The sequence below is a fragment of the Caretta caretta genome, chromosome 4, assembly GCF_965140235.1.
Source record: "Caretta caretta isolate rCarCar2 chromosome 4, rCarCar1.hap1, whole genome shotgun sequence".
NCBI lineage: Eukaryota > Metazoa > Chordata > Testudines > Cheloniidae > Caretta > Caretta caretta.
In genome coordinates, this window is record NC_134209.1 from 152574769 (window position 1) to 152598375 (window position 23607).

The following is a 23607-nucleotide window of genomic DNA, read 5'->3' on the forward strand; positions in this document are numbered from 1 at the left end:
GAGGGTCAGCGTGGGAGAGCCGAGCTCCAGGGAAAGCCCCTTGGGGGACGAGCCAGGCTGTTCCCCCGCCCTGGCCCATGCAGGCTGGGCCCCCCGAGTCCATGCTCCAGTGCTGCGGCCAGTCTAGTCCCAGCCCTACCCTCGGAGACTCGGCCATGCCCAGGCTGGGCACCGTTTCCCAGCCTGCGGCCCGCCCCCTCGCTCTCCGGTCTTGTGCCCCACCGGGGAGACCAGCCCCCAGGGCAGCACTGGGCCCCGGCTCCCCACAGGACCCAGGCTGAAGGCATCTGTAGGGGGGCAGGGAGCTACCCATGTGGCTAGGAGACAGGGGCCGAGGGTGTCTCCGGTCCCGGTGGGGTTTCACAGGCTCCATCCAGCCCATGAGGGGGTTGGCTCAGGCTGGCAGGCAGCAGTTGGGGGAAAGCCCCTTGGCTGCCCAGCCGGGCACCCGCAGCCCTGGCACAGCTGCCTTAGCCCAGCCGACACCCGGTTCTGGGAGGAGCGATGCCCAGATATGCCTGGGCCTGCTCGGCACAAGCCGGAGGGAGGCAGACAGCCAGAAAGACCCTCTCCCTGCCCCCCGCCCGCCTCACTGGGGCTGCAGAGCCATGCGGGGGGAGAGTCCAGCCCCCCCAGAGTCTGAGCCCCACGCTGGGGGACAAGGTGACTCCCCCCCTGCCCTGGTCTAATGGCGTTTGAGGCCAGGGGACTTGGGGGCTGGGCCTGTGCCACGTACAGGACCCCAGCTTGGGGGTGAGGGGCCTGGGCTAGGGTGGGGCATGGGGGGGGTGATGCCAGCCTACGGAGACGCTGGGCGCACAGGGCTAGCGGGAGGCCAGGCTGGTGGGCCGCGAGGGGGGCAGGGTATGAGGCCAGGCTAGCTGGGGGGGGTGGGAGATGGGTTTAGCAGGCTGCAGGGATTGGGTGCTGACCATGGCCCAGCCCCCCAGCACCGCGTCTGCCTCGCTGGCTCACGGCCCCTTTCAAAGCCCCCGCCAATAAGCCCCGATATTACCCCCAGCCTGGCCCGGCTGCCCCCTCCCTGGGAAGGGGACACCCACTGGCTGCAGGGCTCCCCAGGAGCAACCCTTAGCAGCACCCCCTCCCAGTGCCAGGGACACACACACCCCTCCAGGCCAGCTCACCCCCCCGGCTCCTTCTCCAGCTCCTCCCCAGCCAGGTCCAGCACCTTGGATCCCCCCCCTCCCTTAGCCCCACGCAGGGGCAGGGTGGGGCAGGCACCCCTGACACCGGTGTGCCCCAGTCACCCCCATGGGCCCGTGGGGCTGCTGCAGCTGAGCCAGGCTCTGCTGCCCACATGCGGGTTGCTGGGTCAGTGTCCCCCTTCCTGCCCCCCCCCTCGCAGCCAGGCTGAGCAGCAAGGAACGGGCCAGGGCCCCATCAGCGTGCTGTGCCAACTGCAGGCCTGGGTGGCATGCCCCCCCAACCAGTTATACCCCACGGCATGGGGGCAGGGGGCTTTTAACCCTGCTGTGTGCACAGGTGCCTATCGGGGCTGAGCAGTAGGGCGGGGAGGGCCTGTCAGAGCTGAGGGGGGGTCAGGGCGGGAGGGGAACAAGTCAGCACAGGAGGGCTGGGGGGCAGGGAAGGGGGTGCTCTGTCAGAGCGGAGGAGCTGGGGAGGCAGGGCAGGGTGGCTTTGCAGCGCAGTGGGGCTCGGGGGAGGGCGGGGGGGCACGTGGGACCAGAAATGCAGTGAGCTGGCACCAGCCTTGCCCACTTGTGCCCTTTTCCTGCCCCCACCGCCCACCAGCTGGGAGCCAGGCAGCACGAAGAAAGAGGTGGTGAGACCACGGCCAGTCGTGGGACGAGCTGGACACTAGACAACATGGCCCACCAAGGCAGCGTGGAAGGGGGCGGATACAGGCAGTATGGCCCCGGGGGCAGATCTGGCATGGAAGGGGGTGTGCACACACACACACAAGCGTGTGCACCCACATATGCAGACACTCGTACACACTTGCACACACATGCACGAGCCCGGGGTGCCCTGCAGGATTCAGGCTACCCCCCCACACACACACACACCCCATCCCCGGCTCCTTTAGCCAAGCCCAGTCCCGGAGCGCCCTGGTCTGGCTGTCCTGGGCATGGGGAGCCCCTGGATCAACGGGCTGGTGCCCATGCCCCACTCAGTGGCTGTCAAACCGCACCGGGGGCCCTGGGCGCAGCCCCCCCCCCCGGATGCTGGCGGGCCCCTGCCTGGCCCTGGCTCTGCGCTCGAACCCTGTGGGTGGTGCTGCTTTCCCTGCGCTCAGCAGAGCCGGGGGAGGGGGAGGGGGGCGGAGGGGGGGGGGCGAGCCAAGGCAAATATCCTGTCTCCGCCTCCACAAACCGCAGTGCGGCCCAGAGGAAGCAGGTGCAAGCCCCACGGCCTCCAGTGAGGGCGGCAGGGCCAGATCAGCCCTCCCCTCGCCCCCCACGCCAGACCAGCCCCGGCCAGCTCAGCCCCCACCGCGCAGTCCTGCAGCCGCTCGCCAAGGGCTTCGGGCGCCCCGCTCCGGCTCAGCTCCCTGGGATTGTGGCCCCTTGGACGGGCTGGTCCTGCCTTTAAACCCAATCCACACGGCGGGAGATACCAGCGCCTCCCACATAGGAACCAGGCGCAGACCCCCAGGGCAATGGGCACTGGCTGCCCCCCCGGCTGGCAGCCGCAGCAGGGGGCCGTGGCAGAAGCAGAGGCTGGAGTCCCGGGACCATCCCCCAGCGCCCAGTTCCCTGCACACCGGCCAAGGCACCCAACAGCGACCACAGCCGGGCGTCCCCGGGCCCCTGCCGCTGGGCGTTACAGGCCAGCTGGTCTCTAAGTCGGCCAGGCCGCTCGCCCACATCACACGGGGCCCAGACACCAAGCAAGGACAAGGCAGCTCCCCATAGGGCCCCAGCAGCTGGGTGCGATGGCCCAGCCTGGCGCTGGCCTGGCCTAACCGGCCCTGCGTGGAGAGCCCGGGGATGAGCTGGGAGGACAGGAGGGGCCCTGCTCCAGGCATGGGGCCCCTAGGCTCACACCCATGCCCACGCACACACACCTATGTCCCTGCACACCCTTGCACGCATGTGTACGCACACACACGCATGCAGACACACACACATGCTTGTGCACGCACATGCCCAGGTATGCACCAGCCCGGGGCAGGCTGGGGGACTCAGGCTACCCACCATTCACCCCGCACGGGGGCTGGGCCCAGCCCAGGCAGGTGGGGGAGACGCTGGGCTCTGGTGTTCCTCTTTGGGCCTCCCTCGCATCGTTACAGAGCACAGAGGGTCAGGATACCTGGGGGGTTCCATCCCCAGCTCTGCCACTGACAGCCTGAGTGGCCTTGGGCAAGTCACTGCCCACCTCTGTGCCTCAGTTTCCCCATCTGGCGAAGAAGGCTAACCCGCCTTCCTTTGTCTGTGGCGACTGTGCCAGGGCTGGGCCTGGCCCCTACCCTGCCAGCTCTGGGTGGGGGCAGGGTGAGAGCCCCAAGACACGGCTCAGTTTCAGCCCAGTCCCCACGGGGACAGGGGCCCATGTGAGTCAAGCCCTGGCCCGGGGAAAGCGTTGTGGGGCTGTAGCCCCCGAGGCGGGGCAGGGGGCCGCCTCCAGCATGGGCCAGCAGGAAGCAGTGGAATAGGAGCGGTGCTGAGCCCCGCCCCAGCTGCATGGGCTGGGCCCCGGGGAGCCCTTCGCCGGCCAGCACGGAGAGCAGGGCCCTTTGCCAGGTGGCTAATCGAAGCCAGATCCATCCCTCCCAGCCTCCTGGCTTGTGCTGCATGAGGGGGGTCCGGGGGGGGGGGGTAACGTGCTGCCTGCCAGGGGAGCTGCAGCTGGGACCCGTGGACGGGTGGTGGGAGTGGGGGCCCGGGGCAGGGGGACTGGGCAGCCCGAGCGCCGCCTGCCGTGCCAAGGGGCAACCCGCACCACCAGAGCCCAACTGCTGCTCCCCAGCCGGCCTTGCACTCGCCCCAGCCTGGAGAGGGGTGAGGGGGCTCCACGCCCGGCCCCGGCTCCAGCTTTCCCCGGCAAACTCCAGAGCAGCCCACCTTTGCCCAGCATGCTCCGAGCTGCAGGGCTGCCGCGGGGGTGTGGGGTGGGGGTGCGGGGAGGGGAGCCAGTTGGGGGAGCAGGGGGCTGCCATGGGAAGGACGTTTCCTTCTCCCCCAGGGCTCCGTCCCTTCGACACTAGCCAGCCCTGGCCCCCGACCTGCTGCCGGCCCAGGAGCTGGCTTGGGGCAAACGGGGGCATTGGACTTGCAGGGGCCTGGGGCTCGCACATACACAGTCCCGAACCCGGTGCCTGCGGGTGAGGGGTGGGAGCTGGGCCATGGCCGACAGGCTGGCAGCCGGGGCCCCGGCTGTGGAGGGTCTCTGATGCCCAAGCACCTGGGAGTGGAGCTGGCAGGCAGTGCCCGGCCTGGAGGGGCTGCCCCGCTTCCGACTGGGTGGGATGGGCCACGCCACGGCTCAGCAGCCCTCGCTGAGCTGACCTGGGTCTGAGGCAGAGCCCAGGCCCCGGCTGCTTGGGGGAGCATCTTGACACACGCACCTTCGTTTCATGGCACAAGTGCTGCGGTCACCCCCAGAGCCATGGCCCGTGACGCAGAGGCGGCCGTCCCTGGCTCCCCGACATCCCCAGACGAAAGGTGCCACATCAGAGCCAGGGCAGGTACCGTCCTGGCTGGTCTGTGTCACCAGCTCCCGCCACCAGATGGGATCAGCGCTGAGCAGCTGTGTGTCATAGCCCCTGCACTGCTCACAGCTAACGGCGATTGGGCATTTCCCTGCTCAGTGACACGGCCGAGGGAGAGCACCCGGGTTCAGGGTCCAGCTTGCAACAGCCCCGAAATCCCACTGGGGCACGGCCCCTGGCCCTGGGATGGAGCCCCATTAGCAATAGGCTGCCCCCAGCAGACCTCAGCACCTGGGCTGGGAATCCGGGCTTGTGACTGAGCACCGCACCGGACAGGTTCAATCCTCAACAGCCCCCCAGACCCTGCTGCCCTTCCCCCTCGCCCCTCCCCAGAGTGACTGACATCAGTTTGAACTCTAGCGTGGGCTCATTTCATAGAGCGGGAAACTGAGGCACAGAGTGAGGGAGTGACTTGCCCGAGGGCACACAGTGAGTCAGTGGAGGAGCTGAAAATAGAACCCAGGAGTCCAGGCTCCCAGTCCCCTGCTCAGACCTAGCTCTCCACTGGCTCCTGCCTCTGCTAAGTGGGTGCTGTCTGCCCCTCCCCCTCCAACTAGCTCCTGGAATTTGAGGTGCTTTCTGGGAAGGCCTGGGCAATCCCCGTTCAGCACTGGTCCCTTGAGACCCCCCCTCCGCTCACATCCATGGCCTTAAAGTCACCCCGTCCTGCATAAAATCCACACTTGATGTTCCTGCTTCCTGTGGTGGTGAGTTCCGCTGGCCAGTCACTCATGGCACAGTGTTTGGAACAGGGTCTCCAGCCCAGGGGCTCTCAGCGGATCACCGTGGACAACCCCCCATGCTGATCTCTGCCCCCCAGGGCTGATCCCAATCCCTTCCATTCCCTCCACCTTCCCCCTTGTCTGCCCCTGTTCCTCCTCTCCCCTCCCCATTCCCTGCCCTCCTCCTCCTCCCCAGTCCCTTCCCCTGCCCAGCTCAGCCACCATCCTGGGCCTCCCTCTTGCTCACTGCAGGGAGCTCTCAGAAGCCACCGGCTGGGGACACACTGGTTGGGGGGCCTCACATGAAACCCCCCTTTGATGCCAGCAGCTTGCTGACGTCCCCCTCCTTTGCCACCTCTGCCCTTCTTGCTCCTGGATGGGAGGTGCTGGCCTATCCCACACCTGCTGTGCGGCAGCGGGAGGGTCCCCTGCAGACCACCCACCGCCGGGCTCCCCGCGCTGAGGCAGACCCCTGCAGGACTCCCCCCGCCGCGGCCCCTCTGGCCTAACCCCAGCTCCTCCTCCCAGCCCGGCTTCCTTGTCCCACCACCCGGACCCCGCTCAGGGGCTTTGTTCTCCGCCTGGCTCCCTTGCCATGAGCCCGGGACTGGACAGCTACGCGTATGGGGCCAGCCCCAGGGCTTCCCCAAGGGCTGGGGGGAGGGCTGCCGGAGAAGGAGGTGGTGCAGGCTCGGGGGAAGGGGCTGGCTGCCAGACAGGAGGGGAAGGAAGAGGGGGAGCAGGTGAGGCTGCTGGGGGCAGCAGGGGCGGGGGGGTGCAGGCTGCGCCGGGAGCAGGGGCTTTGGCTGGGGGAAGGTTGCCCAGCAGCCCCAATGCAGCCGAGCAGGGAGGGCCGGCGGGGGGCTAGGAGAGGCTGGGTGGCCTGGCTGTCGCCCCGTGGCCCGGCTGTCACCCCGTGGCCCCCTAAATCCTCCCCAGGAGGGAGCCGCTCAACCAGCAGCCCCGGCTCGGCCTATAAACACCTTGGGTAGGCGGTGGGGAGGAGGGGGAGTGTGTGCACCCGATGGGCAGGGAGGCAGGGGCGGAGGGGGGGGTCTGGGGTGTCAGGCCCGGAGCCACGTCCCAGCGACACCAGGGCTGCCCGTGTGCGTGACCAGGGCGTGAGCCCCGGTGCCACCCTGAGGGCGGGCCGCTGCATGCGTCCTGCCCCCGGCGCAACCCCGGCCCGCGGGGTACGTGGGCCTGGCTGGTGCCCGCCTCTGCGCCCTTGTGCGCGGCTCCGCCCGCCTCTCCCCGCGTGCGAGACGCTGCCTGCCCGGGGGGCGGTGGCACGGCCAGAGCCCAGCTCACGGTGCGCGGGCGGCTGCCCTCGCGCGGGGGGGTGCGGAGGGGAGGGCAGGGGATGGGGCCTGCATGGGGAGAGGGAGGGGTGCCCATGGCAGAGGAGGGGGCTGTGCACATGGGACGGAAAGAGAGGGGAGGGGGCCCACGCCTGGGTGGGGACAGGAGGGTGCTCATGGGAAGGGGCAGGGCGGGTTTCAGACCCAGCGGGTTCTCTAGGGCCTGGCTCTAGGGTGAGCAGAACCCGCAGGGTCCGGCGGAGGGGGCCCCCTGCCCCGGGGAGCTGCGTAACGTCGGAGCCCAGCCCCATGTGGTGGGCGAGCAGAATCTCCAGCCATTCCCTGGCCCCCCGGCCCACCCCTCCCATCGCCCCACGTCTGAGCGGGCAGGGGAGGGGCGCCGGGCCAGCACCTTCCAGCACACGGCGTTGGATCCAGCCGGCCTGCTACCCCCCCGCGCCGCAATGGGGCGCCCGCCTGGGCGGCAGAGCCGGCTCTCCAGCACCCAGAGAGCTGCTTACGTTGCCATGATACACAGAACCCGCCCCCGTGATGCCATCGTCCAACGTGTTTGTTGCTGCCCCAGGTCCTCAGCTTCACCCTCCAGCACCTGCGGCCAGGGGCTGATGTCTGAGCCCCGCAGGGCACCCGTACTGTAAGGAATGGGCTGGCGTGAGCTTGCACCACTGCCCTCTGCTGGATGGAATCACAACTGCTCTATTGTGTGTCAGAGTCCCTACACTGCTCATGGAGATTCTCCTTTAGTTCGTGGACAGTCACTGTGTCCTGGGAGAAGGGGGAGCTGAGTTCTGTGTCCCCCCTGCCACCTTGGGGTCCAGCACAGTGACAGACGGTGAGTTTCACAAGCCGTGGGTTTGTTACGGTGCTAAGTAGCGACATGGCTGAAGGAGGAGGCTGGGTCCCAGCACCCCCAACCAGAATCCTAGAATCAGAGACGCTCAGGGTGGGAAGGGACCTCAGGAGGTTCTAGTCCCACCCCCGGCTCAAAGCAGGACCAACCCCAACTAAATCATCCCAGCCAGGGCTTTGTCCAGCCAGGCCTTAAAAACTTCTAAGGATGGAGATTCCACCACCTCCCTAGGTAACACATTGCAGTACTTCACCACCCTCCTAGTGAAATAGTTTTTCCTAATATCCAACCTAGACCTCCCCCCGCAACCTGAGACCATTGCTCCTTGTTCTGTCATCTGCTACCACTGAGAACAGCCGAGCTTCATCCCTTCAGGTAGTTGAAAGCAGCTATCAAATCCCCCCTCATTCTTCTCTTCCACAGACTAAACAATCCCAGTTCCCTCAGCCTCTCCTCATAAGTCATGTGTTCCAGTCCCCTAATCACTTTTATTGCCCTCCGCTGGACACTTTCCAATTTTTCCACATCCTTCTTGTAGTGTGGGGCCCAAAACTGGACACAGTACTCCAGATGAGGCCTCACCAATGTCGAATAGAGGGGGACGATCACGTCCCTCGATCTGCTCGCTATGCCCCTACTTATACATCCCAAAATGCCATTGGTCTTCTTGGCAACAAGGGCACACTGCTGACTCATATCCAGCTTCTCGTCCACTGTCACCCCTAGGTCCTTTTCTGCAGAATTGCTGCCGAGCCATTCGGTCCCTAGTCTGTAGCAGTGCATGGGATTCTTCCGTCCTAAGTGCAGGACTCTGCACTTGTCCTTGTTGAACCTCATCAGATTTCTTATGGCCCAATCCTCTAATTTGTCTAGGTCCCTCTGTATCCTATCCCTACCCTCCAGCCTATCTACCTCTCCTCCCAGTTTAGTGTCATCTGCAAACTTGCTGAGGGCGCAATCCACACCATCCTCCAGATCATTAATGAAGATATTGAACAAAACCGGCCTGAGGACCGACCCCTGAGTCACTCCACTTGATACCGGCTGCCAACTAGGCATGGAGCCATTGATCACTACCCACTGAGCCCGACGATCTAGCCAGCTTTCTACCCACCTTATCGTCCATTCATCCAGCCCATACTTCTTTCACTTGCTGGCAAGAATACTGTGGGAGACTGTGTTAAAAGCTCTGCTCAAGTCAAGGAACAACACGTCCACTGCTTTCCCCTCATCCACAGAGCCAGTTATCTCGTCATAGAAGGCAATTAGATTAGTCAGGCATGACCTTCCCTTGGTGAATCCATGCTGACTTTTCCTGATCACTTTCCTCTCCTCTAAGTGCTTCAGAATTGATTCTTTGAGGACCTGCTCCATGATTTTTCCAGGGACCGAGGTGAGGCTGACCGGTCTGTAGAGGGCGGGTTGCAGAACCAAAATCAGGGTGCATGGCCTGGTGCCAGCCTCTGGGGTCAGATTCCCCCCAGCTCTTTGCACAAGCTACAGTGAAAACCTTGCAGAAGAGACAATCTCTCCCCCTGCTGGGCCCCGGGGTGGCCCATGTGCAATGAGCACCCGGTACCAATGCACTAGATGCTACCGTTAACACCAATCAGAAAATCACTAGCCCGGAAACGAATCATTGCCGCTGGATCAGTAGCCGGAACTCAGATTGGATAACAGCCTCCTACTGCTAGCAGCTAACAGAGCAGCTCCTTTAGCTCAAGTGAGCAACACACGTGTTGCAATGCCAGAGACTTGGGGGTCCCTGGCTCTTACCCCGAGTCCGGCATCGGAGCCTTCTGGGACTCCCCCAGCAGGGCCCAGATGCGCCGGTGTAAGGAGGCTGGTTCCGGCGGGACCCAACGGAGAGTGCCAATTCAGGACAAATTGTTTCGAGCAGGGCAGTGACAGCCCCAGGCTGGGGTTTCTGTGCACCCCAAGGCAAACCAAACCAGCCAGACAGAGAGGACTTCGGTCTCCCCCCACTGGCTAACCACAAGTCACACAAGCAATTCCCTTAGACACCCCAGTTTCCCAGTATCCCCACCAGTGCCCCTTGTTATGGGGACAGATGGTTATGAAAACCAACACCCCAGTGAAAGAAAAAAGGTTCCCTCGACCCCAAAGGACCAAGCCCCAGACCCGGGTCAATATACAAATCAGATCTTGCCCACAAATCACGCTGTTGCCAATCCCTTAGAATCTAAAATCTAAAGATTTATTCATAAAAGGAAAAAGAGAGACAAGAGCGAGAACGGGTTCAATGGAATCAATGACATCCAGTGATGGCCAAGTTCTTGGTTCAGGCTTGCAGCAGAGATGGAATAAACGGCAGGTTCAAATCCCGTCTCTGGAGACCATCCCCAGCTGGGATGGGTCATTCAGTCCTTGGGTCAAAGCTTCCGTGTAGCAAAGTCCCTCCAGAGGTAGGAAGCAGGGTTGAAAACCAGATGGAGGAGCTGCCGCAGCTTTTTATAGTCTCTTGCCGTGTGGTCTCTTTCTTTGTCCCAAAGACAAGCTGCCCAACCCATGGCCGGGAAACACCTCAGAGTTCTGTCCCTAGGCAGGTCCCTGCACACCTGGCTGAGTCCCCAGGCATGTCTGCCTTCTCTCAATGGGTCAGTTGTGTCGCTGATGGTCCTTAACGGGCCACCCAGCAGGCTAGGCAGAGCTGACACCCACTCGTCTGGGGTGTCACACAGAAGCAGAGCACAAGTTTGAAATACAGACAGTACAGAGCCAATGTTCATAACTTCAACTACAAAAATGATACCCACATACAGACAGCATCATCCTAACCAGCAAACCATCACCTTGTCTGAGACACCTTATCTGACCCCTTTTATATAAGATTTGCTGCCACTACTGGACCTTGGTTGCAACAATGATCTATACGGTCCCAGTTCAAGTCAATAACGTCACAGCCTGGGAGCTCAGCTTCGCCCCCCGCGCCTGACAGGCCCTGTGGTTGTTCTAGGACAGGGGCTCTCACGATGGGGGGGGCACAGCCTGCGGCGGGGGGATGGGGATGGAAGAGGCTGAGCCCAGTCCCAGCAGCACCGGGCTTTGGGGAAGCCCTCTCCCAGCAGAAGGAAACGCCCAGCCACCTTGGGATGTGCCAGAGATCCTGAGGCTGCTCCCTTGGAAGCCCCTGGGAAAAGACCCTGGAGGGGAGCAGGATTGGGCCCTCAGACCGCTAGCCCCGGCCATGTCTGGGGGAGCTGCGACCCGCTGGTTCCCAGCCCTGTCACCGCAGCGTGGGGCCCGGTGCTCCCGGCTCACACGGGGTGGTCTGCGGCCCAACCACGGAAGAGCAGGCAGCCTGCTGGGGTCCAGGAGGCAACTGCTCCCCTGGTGCTGGCCTCCACGGCTCTACCAGCCTCAAGAACTGGAATAGCAGCATCACGTTCCCCCTGGGGCTTCCCCTCCCAGCCTGCGCCGTGGTGCCCGGGCACTGCCTGATGGCACACGGGGCCGGGGGCCCAGCCACAGCCTCTCAGCCCCTGTAGGCCTGGCCTAGGCTGTGGAGGGAAGGGTGGCCCCGTGGCACGGGTACTAGTGGGGAACCTGCAAGACCTGGAGTCAAGTCATAGAATCATAGAATATCAGGGTTGGAAGGGACCTCAGGAGGTCATCTAGTCCAACCCCCTGCTCAAAGCAGGACCAATCCCCAACTAAATCATCCCAGCCAGGGCTTTGTCAAGCCTGACCTTAAAAACCTCAAAGGAAGGAGATTCTACCACCTCCCTAGGTAAAGCATTCCAGTGTCCCCTACGCAAGTCCCTGCTCTGCCACTGACTGCCTGTGTGACCTTGGGCCAGTCCCTTAGCCTCCCTGTGCCGCAGCTCTTCTCAGAACCACCCTGCCGCCCAGACTGCAGCAATGGGGCCAGATAAGAACAATGATCATTGCTGAGGCTCAGCACAGACACCAGGGTCTATCCATACACAATGATGGGGTCTAAATTGGCTGTTCCCACTCGAGAGAGAGAGATCTCGGAGTCATTGTGGGGAGTTCTCTGAAAACATCCACTCAATGTGCAGCGGCCGTCAGAAAAGCGAACAGACTGTTGGGAATCATCAGGAAAGGGATAGAGAATAAGACAGAAAATATCATATTGCCTCTATATAAATCCATGGTACACCCACACCTTGAATACTGCATGTGGATGTGGTCGCCCCATCTCAAAAAAGATATATTGGAACTGGAAAAGGTTCAGAAAAGGGCAACAAAAATGATAAGGGGTCTGGAATGGCTTCTGTAGGAAGATTAATAAGACTTGGACTTTTCAGCTTGGAAAAGAGATGACTTCGGGGGGATATGGCTGAGATCTATAAACTCATGACTGGGGTGGAGAAAGTAAATAAGGAAGTGTTATTTACTCCTTCTCATAACACAAGGTCACCCAATGAAATGAATAGGCAGCAGGTTTAACACAAACAAAAGGAAGTATTTCTTCACACACCGCACAGTCAACCTGTGGAACTCCTTGCCAGAGGATGTTGTGAAGGCCAAGACTATAATGGGGTTCAAAAAATTGCTAGATGAGTTCCTGGAGGATGGTCCATCAACGGCTCTTAGCCAGGAAGGGCAGGGACACAAAACCATGCTCTGGGTGTCCCTAAACCCCTGACGGCCAGAGGCTGGGACTAGCTGACAGTCGATAACTGTCTGTTCTGTTCATTCCCTCTGAGGCACCTGGCCAGTGCTGGCAGACAGGATGCTGAGCTGGATGGACCATTTGTCTGACCCGGTCTGGCCGTTCTCAGGAGGTCGCCCCCCTACGTCTCAGCAGACGTTCCAAAGGTGGGGCCCACATTTGACAGCGGGGGGAAGCAACTTGCCCAAGTTCCAGTGAGTCAATGGCAACACGCCAAGAGCCCAGCGAGAAGCTGGAAAAGAAAGTGAACTCCAGGAACTGCCGGACACTCCCGGCAGCCAGCCTCGCCTCGCGGGTCTCCGCAGCGGAGGGCAGAGCCCCGGAGGGGTCACACTGCTCCAGCCACGCACACAAAACCAACGCCAACCTCAGTCAGCGCCGTGGGCTCGGCAGAGGGACCGTGAGACCAACCCCACCCACAGAAATCATGAACCAAAGGGTGCAAAACCCGACATCTGCTTCTCCCAGCCCGGTGCAGAGAGGAGCCCCGGGGAGGGGGAGAAGTCGGGGGAGGGCTTGGAAAGGGACATGACAGAGGAGCAGCCGACAGCTCTGTGACCCCATGCAGCAGGTCACAACGCCTGGAGTGGGGAGCCGGGTCTCGCCCCGTGTGACAGAAGCCACCGCTGCGGGATGAGCGAGGGGCAGGGTCACTCTCCAGCCCACCCCCGTGGCCTCCCCTCCACACCGGGCCGGGATTAGGCTTGCGGAGCCGGGGTGGGGGCTGTGGCTTCACGTGTCCCCTCAGCTGCTTAGCACAGTGCACCCACTGCATGGGGGCCACGTCCCCCCCAAACTCTTCCCCCCACACGGGAGCACCAGCCTCAGCCTCGCGACTCCAAAGCGCGGAGCTCTCCGGGGTGGGGGCAGGAGATTTAGACAAGACTTTCGGCAGCCCCTAAACTTGCCCTGGAAACAAAACTGTCCGTCCCGGCGGATTCCAAAGGGAACTTTCCAAACTGCTGCGAGCCGGCTCATTGAATTTCCTGTAACCTAACACGGCCCAGGGTGAGCGGGAAGCCTGCGGTTGACAGTGGGCATCAAAGAAAAACCTCTGTCTACACCGTCGTCGGGGTTTCACTGGGTAAGTCTTGGAAAAATAACAAATTTTTGGTCAAACTTAACCCGCCCTCCCCTCCTGCCCCCTTTGAAACACTCGTCTCCGATCCTTTTGCACATTTAAGTACAGAATTTTATACTTAGTTTAACGCCTGACCATAGTTCTAGCAGTTTTCCACTTGTGTTCTCCTGGTTTTAAAAACCACACTTATAAAGACCACCTGGTTGTTGGGTCGTGTTGTTTCTTTTCACTGCTTGTACTTATGAAATGGCCACGCTCACCACGCAGCCATTCATAGGCGCCGAGGCCAGAGAGGAAGACGCTGATTGCCTAGTCCGACCTTCGAAAAACACAGGGCTTCCCAGGAAAAACTCCAGAACAGATCTTGTAGTAAAAGAGCCAGTCTTGATTGAAAAGTTTCCAGGGATGGAGAATCCACCATGACCCTTGGTAAGACCTGGTGGTAAGTTGTTCCTTTGGTTAATTACCTTCACAGCTAAAAATGCATCCCTTATTTCCAGTCTGAACCGGTCTCGCTTCAACTTCCAGCCACTGGATCTTGTTAGACCTTTGTCTGCTCGACTGAAGAGCCAATTCGCAAATTCTCTTCCCCAAGTAGACACCTAGAGACTGTGATCAAACCACCTCTTGACCTTCCCTTTCACTCAGAACTGCCCCAGCTTTGAACAGCGAATGGATACGAACAATATGGAATTTTTAAAAAAAAAACCCTTGTGTATTTTACATTGTCAAGGGTTCATCATCAGGGATTGTGCAGTTTCAGTAAGATAAGAACATTCCACACTTTTACAAAATTAAACCCTTAATGCACAGAGCACTCCCAAGGCAGGTCAGTAACATTTACTGTCCCCATTTTATAGATAGAGAAACTGAGGCACAGATCAGTTATGTAACAGAGGAAATCAGTGTCAGAGAGGGGATCAGAACCCAGGAGTTCCTGGCTCTTGAACATGTTCTCAGTTCATTTCTTAATGTGAAATTACCTCCCAGGTAAATCCACGAGCTAACAGCCAGTACTCGTTATTTCCAGCTAACGAATTAATACAAAATAACATCATTCTGTGTTGCTGTATTTCTGGCCTGCTGGGTTGAAGCAGCACAAAGGATTCTGGGGTAGAAGTGCAAAGGACTCTGGGGAGCAAAATGTGAGCAGATGCCCCATCACAAAGCCAATCAATCAATGTTTTTCCCTGTGTCTTCTGGGTTTGGAGCCAACATGTTCCTACTGAATCACATGTCTCCAGGAGCTGGGCCTTTTTGGAAAACACCAACTCCCCTGAGACTTGAGAGAAAACCAGGAGAGCCACACCGGTCTTGGAGAATGTGTGTGGGAGGAGAGGCCTGCTTTCATTACACAGACCAGCACTGAGCCAGAAGAGTGGGGAGGAGGCCAGAGGGAACACGGCATCACTAAAGGAGGTGTTGAGCTTTTACAGCCTGCTGAAAGGTAGCACCTCTTTGCACCGCAGTGAGACACAGGGGACTGTGATGGGGGAACGCGCTCTCCTGAGTTAGCCACCCCCACCCTCCAACAGCCCTGGGTTCTCCTTATTCAAGCACTACTCTGGCCTGACTCGGTTCAGGTCCAGCTGCAATGAATAAGGAACGGGACGATGAATCATACAGAGAATATTCAAACAGCCTCGTGTGACTCTGTGGTGGTCTCCATCTGGGAACCAGAGTGGGCTCCCCATCTCCGAAAGGATATCGCAGAGCTAGAGGGGGTTCGGAGAAGAGTGATGAGAATGATCAAGGGCCTGGAAAACTCTCCTACGAAGCGAGATTGACAAGACTGGGCTTGTTACCTTAGGAAGGAGACGATGAAGAGGGGAAATGATAAAAATCTTTAAAATTACGTCTTGGCTGGAGAACGGAATCAGGGGCTTCCCTTCCCCCGTCTCCTAACACAAGAACGAGGGGACAGTCAATGGAATTGAAAGGTAGGAAATTAAAAACTGGTACAAGGAAACACTTTTTCACACAGCGAAATTTAGCCTGTGGAACTCTCTGCCACAGGATTTCATTGTTGGCCAAGAACTTGGTACAATTCAAATAGGGACTAGACATATCTGAGGATAAAAAGACTCCCCAGAACTAATGACGATAAAACATTGGTAGGGATTTAACCCTCACACTTCAGGGTTTAAAGCGACCTCTGACTATTAGAGCCCAAAGGAGCCCTAATTATCCCCCATCTGCCACTGCCAGGTTTTGACACCTGCCTCTGCAGCCCCTGGCCCTGCCCGTCGGCGAGAGGCCCTGGGGCTAGCTGGACCTCGGGGCTGGCCCAGTCTGGCCAGGGCCAGCGTGTAGCATTAGCAGCTGCTGGATGAGGTTGGCAGGGATATTCCTGAGCCCGTGTGAGTTTGTCCAGTGAACAGATTCTTATCCCAGCCACCTCGCCCCCCAGCACCGGCTTTCCCACCCCATCCCGCTCATGCTGCCTGTCCCAGCCCAAATATGCCAAACAGCTCAAGCCATAATTTGCATAAGTCACTCTCAACGCAGCCCCAGGCTTGGCAGCTCTGGGACGTGCCCACTCCTGATGCGTTCATAGCAGCTACTCCGCAGGGCGAGGAGTCAGAGCCACAAACTGGGGCCGGGCAGGTAAGTAAAGGCTGAAACGAATGATCAAACCCGTCCTTGTCCAAACTCCACCCAGGCGCGGTCTGGCCCTGCTGAGGGTCTTCAGAGGGTGCTCAGGGCTGCAGAGGAGGGGCTCAGCGCCCCGAGAACAGGCCAGCATCCTGCCCCTCCTTTGGGAATGTGAACACACCAAGACCTCGCTGTTCACAAGCTCTGCGGGCCACACGTCATCCGAGCCATGTATCAGCTTGCTAGCCCTGCCTGGTGCCTTGCTTTACCGGCGACTCCTGGTGCAAGGTGTCCGGCGATGCCGTCGCGAGAGGAGCACGAGACCCCAGCCCCCTTCTCCGGACGGCAGCGCCCCCCCGGTGTGTCTCATGCCCATGGCACGGCAGCTGCTTCCTGGCTGGGCTTGGCAAGCATCCTCCGCGGGGCGCGCTGACCGGCACTGGCCCACGAGCACTCCAGGGACGGGAGCCGGGCGCAGGGCACACTGGCCACTCAGCTCAGCTCTTTTGGCTGCTCTGGACTGGAGCAAAGACTCGTAGGAGCCTTTGGGGACCGTCCCAGCTGCACCGCGCTCAGCAGCTGCAGCCGAGAACGCGGGGCCGCTGGCACTGGAAACGCGAGTCCTCTGGGCCACCATCAAGGCACCTTGTCCCCCATCGCTCCGAGGGGAGAGGAGTCTGGGGCAGGAATCAGAGTGGATGATGGAGGGAGTCGAAGTGGGGGAAGCGCCGGGCTGAGGGCCAGGAGAGGGGGTTTCATTACACGGTGTCCAGCACCTGGCACAATGGGGCCCCGAGCCCCGACCTTAGGCCAGAGGGGAGCAGCGGGGAAAGCATTTCCCAAGGCAGAGGAGGTGGAGCGAGGGTGCCACCCCCGGCTCGGATCGGCCCTCAGCCTGGCAATAAATGAGGAGAGGCAGCGCGGCCTAATAGCTAAGGCAAGAACTAGATTCCACTCTCCACTCCACTGCTGCGCGAGCCGGGCATTGCCCCCCTCCAGCCTCAGTTTCCCCATCTGCAGAATGAGGCTGAAGTGCTATGGGAGTGACAGGCAGAACGAGCTGTAAAAAGCCTTGGGGTTTGCCCCCCATGTATGGGCAGGGCATTGCTGGCTGGTGCTGAGCCAGGCCTCCAGCCCACTACAGAAATGTGGCCCTGTGGGCAGGGAACTGCCTGGGGTCTGGCTGGACCTGGGTTCGAGGCCTGTTGCCATTGAACCTCTGGGTGCCCCAGAGCGAGAGCCCCTCTGTTTCCCCTCATCCTTTGTCTGGTCTCTGCAGACTAAACTCTTGGGCGCAGAGTGTGGCGAAACGGGGTCCTGAGAGCCAACGAAGCGTGTGAGCCCACCCTGGCTCCCAGATACCACCTCCTCCATGCCCACTCCCCCCAGCATGGGCTTGGAACAGGCATGGGGGGTCTGGTGGAGCCGGTCTCCAGGGGTCCCCCTTGGCTGGGGGCAGTTGATCTGCAGGGTGCCCCCTTGGCAGGTGATGCTAATCTGGGGAACCCCTTCGTCCAGGGCTGTTACCCACAAAGGGGATGTCTTTCAGCAGACCCACTCTGACTTTCCCTGCAGCAGCAGGGCTGGAAGTCACATCCTCCTGCTCTGAAAGTACAGGCCAGCTGAGCCAAGGGAGAATCCTCAGTCACAATTAGCAATGTAGGGGCTGTGACACACAGCAGGTTATGACTGTAGGAGCTATGACAATGGCTTTGCAATGGCCGCAATGGGCCTCAAGAGAAGAGGCAGCCTCGGAGGTAACCCGCCTGAGGCTGTCAAGGGTTAATAGTTTAGTCACCAGCAGCACGAGCTGGTGACCAGCGCCCTGTGCCAGGGCCATGTGCCCTCTCTGGTCTGCCCAGCTGCACCCTGCACCAGGCAGGTGGCTCTAGAGGGGAGTCGCAGGCCAGGCGCCCATGTGGCAGGACCAGCGAGTGGGTGCAGAGCCGGATGTCCCGGATCTCCAGGATCGGTGTTCGTGCCCAGCTTGGAACAGTCCCTCGGAGGAGCTGGCAATGACAGGAAAGCGGGGCGCTCTCAGTCTGGTTCCCCTGCCACCATAACGGGCGGTCACAGGCAGCCTGAAGCCGTCGTAGCCCTGAGGCCGGGGTGACAGGGGACAAGCCACTGATGGCTCTGAAGCTGGAAGGGGCTGGTGCAACCATCTGGTCCGACTTGCCCAGCACAAGCCAGAGAACCTCACCAAGGAGGGAAGCAGCATTCTCCCCATTTTGAAGAGGGGAAACTGAGGCACAGATTGGTGCAGTGACTTGCCCAAGGCCCCCCAGCAGGCCAGTGCCAGGACTCCTGAGTGCCAGTCCAGTGCTCTATCCACTGGGTGACGCAGTCTCCCATGCCTCGCTGCTGGGCATCAGTACGATAGGGGCAGGACTGTGAGATTTCTCGCTCCAAGGGGGACCTTCCCTAGGGGGCCTGGCTTGGGCCTGACGTGCTGTGGTCTGTGGTCCAGGGGAGACCATGGAGTCCAGGGCTGCCAATGCGGCTCACTTGCCAGCACTGAATTCACAAGCCATGAGCCCAGGGCAGGCCAGCTCACCGCGCTCCCTGGGCATGGCCCAGGTCTGGGGAAGTACAACCACGTCTGCCCTTCACTCCATGTCCCCAGCCAGCCCCCCCCCCCCCCCCCGCCCTGGGCTTTGTCCCTTTCCCGGGCCAGGAGGGCACCAGATTCCTTTGTTCTCCAGCCCTTTAGCTCTCACCTTGCAGGGGGGAAGGGCCCAGGCCACCAGTTGCCAGGAAACAGGGTGTCGGCCATTCTCTGTGTCCAGACCCCTGCACACACCTGCCCTCTAGGGCTCTGCAACGATCATACACCCTTACCCCACCCCCTAGATACTTAAGAACTGCCTAGGGGAAACTGAGGCACCCCCCCACTATTCAGAGGAAACATTAAGAACAGTCCCGCTTCGTCACACAGGCCCTGGCTATAATCCCTCCTCCCCCAGGCACTGGGGCAGCCGTGACCCCCTTGCTTAGAAAAGCAAGTAGGGGAAAGAACCCAAGCCCCCGAGCCATTTCCTTTCCTAACTCCTGCCCGCTCTGGGGGCTGCCTTTCGCCCTCGCGCCGTCCCGCGCTCGCTGGCTGCGGCACTGTGATTTACTGGGAGCTCCAAACCAGCTGTGCACTGCACGGGGGGCAGGCGGCAGGGGCCCGATCCCCTTTCAGCTGCGATCCGCGTTTACACATGGTGCTGGATCTGCTCCTGGCTGCAGGGGAGGGCAGGGCTCCTTTTCCGTCCGGTCACGGCTCGTTAGCACCCAGAGCCCAGGGGCCACCACCTGTGCAGGGCCAGGGACGTGCCAGAGAACGGCCCAACGGCTCGCCTGGGACCAAATTCAGCTCTGACGTAAGAGGATGCAGTTCCCAGAGCAGGCGCCTCCCGGGGATGCTGGGCAAAGGGACCGGATCCTCTAACGCGGCGGGGGTCCTCAGCCTGGGGGTCACGACCCCTCGGGGGTCACACGGGCGGGACATGGGGGTCGCGAGCACGTGCGCGAAGCAGAGACCAACCGCTATAAAATCTATCATTTAACTCCAGCGTTTTGGGAACGGGCCCCCCCCGTTCCTTCGCAAGGCGGCGGGGCCCCTTCCCGGAGTCTCGGACGCGGGCAACGCCGCGATCCCGCTCCCGCCCACAGCGTGGAGCTGCCCTCGCACCCCGCTAAGGAGCGGGACTCCGGCCATCGCAGGGTCGCGCGCTCGGGGGGCCCAGGCGGCGTTCGGGGGGTTGAGGGGTCAGCAGCTGAAGGGCTGCATAAAACGCAGAGCGACCAGAGCACGGAGAGCCCCAACCCCCCGTAATTTCTAATTCAGTGGGCAGCACCCAGGCAGGGGCAGCACCCCGGGGGGGGAGGGGGGGCTTGTGGAGGCAACACCCCCCCCAGCCACCCCAAAGCAAAGGTCAAACGTCATGCAGAAGGGAGGCTGGCAGGGGAGGGCGTTGCCCCCCCGCACTTCCGCGGGTCTGCACTGCCTTCGGGGCTGGGCACGGGGCCTGCAGCCACTGCTCTCCGCCCGCCCCGCCGGGCAGCGCAGCCGTGTGGGTGCCCGGGCCCTTGGGTGCCCCCCGCCCCGGCACCAGCCCGTGCCTCCTTAGAACACAGCTCTGCTGCTTGAACCAGTAATTTGATAAAAATGAGCGTTGGCCTCCCCGTGAGAGCGGGGAGAGAGGGTCCGTCCGGACGTTGGAAAGAACAGGGCCCCACGTGCAGCCTTTAAACGAGTGCGAAATGTGAGAAACGTGGCTTCAATTTATAAGGGGGGCTTGCCGGGTGACGGGGCGCCGGTACAGGAAGTCTGAGGACCAACTGCTCTAAAGGAAAATCAGAGCATCCCTCCCTCCACCCCCGCACCTGTCCCTCCACCCCCCACCCCTGCACCCCTCCATCCCCCACACCCCCCCCACACATGTCCCTCCACCCCTGCACCCCTCCATCTCCACCCCCCACCCCTGCACCTCCCTCCATCCCCCACACACCCCCGCACATGTCCCTCCACCCCCAACCCTGCACCCCTCCATCCCCCACACATGTCCCTCCACCCCTGCACCCCTCCATCTCCACCCCCCACCCCTGCACCTCCCTCCATCCCCCACACACCCCTGCACATGTCCCTCCACCCCCAACCCTGCACCCCTCCATCCCCCACACCACCCCCCACATGTCCCTCCACCCCCCACCCCTGCACCCCTCCATCCCCCACACCACCCCCCACATGTCCCTCCACCCCCCACCCCTGCACCTGTCCCTCCACCCCTGCACCCCCCACCCCTGCACATGTCCCTCCACCCCCACCCCTGCACCCCTCCATCCCCACATCCCTGCACCTGTCCCTCCACCCCCCACCCCTGCACCCCTCCATCCCCCCACTCCTGCACCTGTCCTTCCATCCCTGCACCCCTCCACCCCTACCCCTGCACATGTCCCTCCACCCCTGCACCCTCCATCCCCACACCCCCACACGTCCCTCCATCCCCCACACACCCCCATCTCCACCCCCCACCCCTGCACCTCCCTCCATCCCCCACACACCCCCGCACCCCTCCATCCCCACACCCCTGCACCTGTCCCTCCACCCCCCACCTCTGCACCCCCCTCCAGCCCCCCACATGTCCCACTGGCCCCATGGCCCCTCCCTAGAGGCTCACTGCAGAGCCCAGCTATGCCTCCTGGCCAGCCCCAGGGCCCGGGCGTCCTGGGGCCCAGCTCTCGCTGTGCAGCTGACTCACTGGATGACCCTGACCTCTCTGTGCCTCAGTTTCCCCATCTGTAAAGAGGGGAGCAGGGTCACTGCCCACCTGGCCACGGGGAGGCTGAATTCACTCATGCTGGGGGGCTGCGTGGAGCAGATCTCTCCCCCCACTCCCCCGCTGCCAGCGATGTCCTGCGTGGTGCTGAGGGCCGGGGCTTTAACCGGAGAGGGTTGTGCCTTCCCCCAGCAAGGAGCAGCCCCAAGCCAAAGGCCGGAAGCGCCAGGCTAGGAGGGGAATTCGGGAGGGAGGCCTCAGCCCAGTCAACGTGCAAACAGGGCTGAGCTCAGTGCAAACAGCAGCGTGGGCAGGAACCACCAGCTGTGCTGGCCGCGCCAGACCCAGGCCAAAGGCACGTGGGCCGCCCCTGGCCCTAGACCCCAAGGGGAACCCCCCGGGGCTGGGGCAGGGGCACGGGGGGGAGGCAGGCGCCCGGGGTGGGGTTCTGTCAGACCCGGCTCTCTGCAGGAGCAGCTGATCACCTCCGGGGGGAGCGTCTGGATCCCCCGTGCAACGAACGAACCTCCCAGAGCCCCCCAGGCTGCCGGGCGGGGCCAGAGTGAGCCCCCGGCCCGGGGACAAAGTCCAGACTCCAAGGGGGAGGGGGAGGGGATGGGCAGGGGTACGTGCCTGAGCTGCAGCCATGAGCGTGTGCTCCTGCGGGCCCGGAGCCGTGGGCCTGTCCACACACGCGTGTGCTCCTGCGGGCCCGGGGCCGTGGGCCTGTCCACACACGCGTGTGCTCCTGCGGGCCCGGAGCCGTGGGCCTGTCCACACACGCGTGTGCTCCTGCGGGCCCGGAGCCGTGGGCCTGTCCACACACGCGTGTGCTCCTGCGGGCCCGGGGCCGTGGGCCTGTCCACACACGCGTGTGCTCCTGCGGGCCCGGGGCCGTGGGCCTGTCCACACACGCGTGTGCTCCTGCGGGCCCGGGGTGTTTGCTGGTAACAAATCCACATGTGCCATGTAACTGCAGCCGAGGGGGGTCTGCTGGGTCTGGGGCTGAGGCCGGAGAGGACGGGGGAGGGCAGGAGTCTCCGCCAGGCCTGGGGGCTGGGGCTACTGATCTCGCTGACAATGGAAAGTGTGGGGTGGTCTGGAGGCGCCTGCTCCCGCTGGCTCACACACCAGAGCGATTCCAGATGCTTCTTCCCCCGCTCGCCTTCTGCATTTCGCCCAGACCACACCTGGGCTCCATAAATCAGCCCGACATCCGCCCCTGGGCCCTGCAGGGAGCAGGCGTGGCGAATCCAACCACCGGCAGCGAGCAGGGCAAGCTGAAGGCGCCAAGCATGCCAACCCCACCCCAGGGCCATGGGAAGTGCATGGGCGGCGCCAGCCGGGGGCAGCCTCCTGTCTCATGCTGCAGGAGCCTGGGAAGGAGCCCGCAGGGAACGGGCTAATTGCCCTGCCTCGGCCCTGCGCCCACCCCTCCACCCCAGGCTGGGGCTGAAATGGGAGCCGGCTGCCCCCATTCCATTGGCCGGTGGACTGCGGTGAGGGGACTGCTGGGGTCCCCCACTGCTACGCCCCACCCCAGCGTGCCCAGCTGGGATGCATAGACCTGGGGCGAAGGGAGAAGCATGCAGCCTCCACCCACTCTGCAGGGTTCTGCCACCCACCACGCCAGCCCCTGTCCTCTGACCTCAGACGCTGCCCGCGGCCCTCGCAGCCAGGACCTGCCTGGCCAAAGGGCCCCTCCAGGCCATTCTAGCTTCGCCTCGGCCATCACCGCGGCATCTGGGCGTCTCATTGCCATAGCGAACAGCGGCTGTGTTCCGTCTCCGAGGGGCGCGTTTCAGGGCCCCGAGCCGCTTGCCAGCCCCTCAGGCAGCTTTGCCCTTCAGCCGGACGTCGGAGTCAGGCCCTGGCCCGCGAGAGATGCTGCCCGAGACGCTCTGGGGCCCAAGTAACCGACGCTCCGTTTTCCTCAGTTAGCGGCACGCGCCTGCCACCCTCTGCACCCTGCCCTGGCTGGAGGCGGGGGGCATGTTGCCTTTGCTGGCTCGAGTTTCTCCATGGCAAGTCAGCAAGGCACAGCAGACCTGAGGTAGCCCAGGGCCGCCTGCTGTTAAGGACGACCTGGGGCTTCATTCGCTGGGGGACTCGCTCCCGTGGGGGGGGTCCAGTGCCTGATTCAGCCCCCGCCTGCCTTCTAGAAACCTCCCTGCACCAGTGAAGAACCTGCCCTGCTCCGACTGCCCCGGCAGCTGGGCCCAGAGGGCACCCCCCACCTCAGACCAGCAGTTCCCCAGCTTCTCACCGCCGGGACCCACCCAAGGCATTTTGTCTTTTTCTGTGACCTACGGTCACATAGCTGCACCCCCAGCCAGTGCAGAGGGGAGGCTCTGGGTGGAACAAGCCCCCCCCCCCCCCCATTCTTGCCCTGCACGTGCCGGCGGGGCTGGATGTGA